General features: G+C 45.6%; 1 non-coding gene across 1 annotated transcript; it reads left to right on the plus strand.

Annotated features, from left to right (window-relative positions):
• Positions 1-366: 366 nt before the first annotated feature.
• On the plus strand, positions 367-440 carry TRNAI-AAU (transfer RNA isoleucine (anticodon AAU)). The gene has a single exon. It is a non-coding gene; the product is annotated as a tRNA-Ile (tRNA).
• The last annotated feature ends 2,862 nt before the right edge of the window (positions 441-3,302 follow it).

Consider the following 3,302-nt stretch of genomic DNA (forward strand, 5'->3'; position numbering starts at 1 on the left):
ACATGTAGCCAAGGATGAATTGCCAGCGTTTCGTTTCGTTGAGCTCGGTCGTCGGAGTGGTTCGTCGCGCTGGCAAGTCATTTCTGGCTACGTGTTTGCCTCGTTTCCTCATGCTGGAGCGAAGATGTCATATCGTACGTGTTGGGTTGGGGGTTTCACACAAAGTGTGTGAGCAGAAAGCAGTAGCAAAACAGGTAAGCCAAGGTATTAGTTACCATTCTCTTCACACTTTCACAGCAGCAACTCCTTCCTTCCTGCTCTGAAAAGCTTTCACCGCACACACATGTTCTTTTCTTCAATCCGCTGTCAGTTTATCATTGTGAACGCTGCTGACTAGTAGAGTTGTTCGAATACGAAAAGCATGAAGGCCTATTAGCTCAGCTGGTTAGAGCGTCGTGCTAATAACGCGAAGGTCGCAGGTTCGAGACCTGCATGGGCCACTTTAATTTTTTTATATGTATATGTAGCTTCTGAATCTGGCGTGTCTTTCTAAATTCAGTGTGAAGAATTTGTGCATTTTTGTTCAGCTACAAAGCATCACCTAGAAGTATGAGGTACTGATGATGTGCATGGTCATATGAGCAAGACAAATGCCTCAACTACTATGTCAATGAAGAAAATAAAAAGAGGGGTGCAAGAACTGGCGGGAGACGACCAAATGGAGAACTCAATGTTTTCTACACTTCTCTGTAGAGTAAATGCATTACTTTTCAGTTTTTGGCTTTGTACCGTGAGCTGTAAGGCTAACATGGATGTGCCGTTTTGATATACTTGTCTTGTGTATGTCTTGTTTTCGGAGGGAATCTGGTGTCTGTTGTCAGATAAGTATGCTTGTATGATGTAAATTTTGATTCACTTACTGTTTACCCACTGGAATATGATCTTTTCACAAAAGCTGAACTGAACACAACTTGTTTCACAAAAACTGAATTGTTGATTCACTTATTGTTTATTTCACAAACAATACGACAGGCGCGTTAATTGATTTACTTTGTCGTTTCCATATTGCCAGATAGTTTATCTCCAGGATTTATGCAACTGAATCAACAAATTAATGCAGCTGGATCACGCCATCGAGTCAAGATACTAGAATACCAAATTTGCGCACAGATATCGCCTTCACATATTTCACTACATCATAGTATCATACACCCAAAGGTTACAGTCGAGATTGCCTGCATGACAATTTGCACAACAGCAAAATGGTTTTAGGTACAAAATATCATCCATTTTATATAAATTATGTCCAAATTCATGTGAACTTTGTTGTGTTTGCATGAAAATCGCCAGGTTTATTCAAACTCCCTTTGAAATATATGGATGACCGCTCTCGTATTACTGTCTGCGATTGACCCTCCCCTCCCTCCTCCCTATCACGGAGGGGGCAGGCGAGTGCCATCTCTTTAAAGGGACCTTTTTTTACAACGGCACCTTCTGCGAAGGTGTGACAACAACACCTTTTCTTTAGCCAAACTTGCAAGCTTTATTATACCGTCACCACATTTACAGGGATGAAGAAAAGTGTTTACGGGTTGGTCTAACCACACACGGCCACCAACCCCTAAAGTACTTAGCGAGATTGTGAGCCTCGACATTTAAGATTCAAAACGCGTGACTAATGATACAAGAATTAAAGCTAGACATTCGCTCCCTAATCTCATTAATCACCGCGCCAAAGAGAGCGCACTACCACTCCTAATAGTATCAACCACTACTTTGCAATAAGAGGCCATCAAGATCCTTTGAGAATAAGTGTCTTCTGCAAGAGCCATCGCCTCCAGTGTTGCTAGTGCCTCGAGTGTGAAAGGATCAATGACACGAGGGGAAAACAAAGTTGAAGCACCGATGGACACCCCGTCTTGGTTGCGACAAATTGCTCCCACTGCACCGTACTCCTCATTCCACGAGACCGCGTCATCAACATTTAGAAGCCCAAGTAAACTCTCAAACCCAATAGCCCATCTCTCTAGAAGACAAACCAACACAGTCAAATCGTCTAGTTCTCCAGAACTATACGACATCATGGAAGTTACTATGGAAAACGCCAGTTTCAGGCAAGATATGTATGTTTCTCTGGTGGCTAGCAAAAACTCTCTACCGACCGAGGATGTGAGAGCACACCGAAAGATGTCCACTACATGCACTTGTGCTTTATGTGGAGCTGCGGATTCTTGGAGGCATTCTCTCCTTGAATGTACTATGTCAAGGTGTGTTTGGGCACTTGTTGATGGTGATCTAGCAAAGCATTTGTGCGAAACAACGAAGCCTAGTGCCAAGCAATGGTTGTTCTCTATGATTGACTCGCTCTCATACAATTCGTTTGTGAAGTTGGCTATGACGTTGTGGGCAATTTGATGGGCGAGTAGAGAGGTGGTCCATGAGGAAATCTACCAGACACTTCCCGCCACTCACTAGTTTATTAACAGATTCATATCGAAGCTAGAACTATTTCTAAAGAGAGGAGCAACGAACCAGGTTGCAGCAAGGAACACTGCTCAAAGGTCGAAACCTCCACTGCCGGGTTTTGCAAAGATCCATGTTGATGTTAGCGTGCCTAGAGCTGGCATAGGAGGGCTCGGCTGTGGCAGTATGCCGAGACGCCAATGGTATGTTTCTGGGCAGCTCGGCTCTGGTCATCTTTGGAGTCACTGATGGACTAGACTATGGCGGGATATTCGATTCCGCCAGATGTTTGGGCAGACAGAGCATGCCGAATGGACTAAACTGTTGCCAACTCTGCCGCCAGTGTTGCCGGACTATCTAGACACTGTATTGTGGCGGCTCTCACCTTCGGGTGAGTTTTCCGTCAAATCCGCATACAAGGATCTAGGCCACCTCCCCGTTATCCCTTGGCTAGCTAACTTGTGGAAGGCCCCCATGCCCCTGAAGATAAAGATCTTCGTTTCGCTGCTTCTTAGAAATTGCCTACCTTCGGGGACCGAGGTGCTCAAGCGACAAGGTCCAGTTGATGGACTCTGCCCTTTATGCAGGGTCCCTGAGACTGTGGCCCATACCATATTCTCATGCACGGCGGCTCGGGTCCTTTGGCAGTTCGTCTGTGAGGCACTAGGGTCTGACTCAGAGGCCCTGGATCTCGTGGACTTCCTCCAGGCCCGGGCTACCATGCCAGGACGACACCGCCGTATATTCTAGCTGATCTTTGCGGCCATGTCATGGACTCTTTGAACGACAAGAAATAAAATGCTGATTGAGAAGGTGTTCCTGAGGCAGGCTTCTGACTCTTTGTTCAAATTTCTTGCTTTTCTGCAGCAATGGCACCCGCTTACTAGGCAGCACGACCG

Source organism: Triticum urartu, chromosome 5A (assembly GCF_056163025.1).
Source record: "Triticum urartu cultivar PI428250 chromosome 5A, HENAU_Tu73, whole genome shotgun sequence".
Classification (NCBI taxonomy): Eukaryota; Viridiplantae; Streptophyta; class Magnoliopsida; order Poales; family Poaceae; genus Triticum; species Triticum urartu.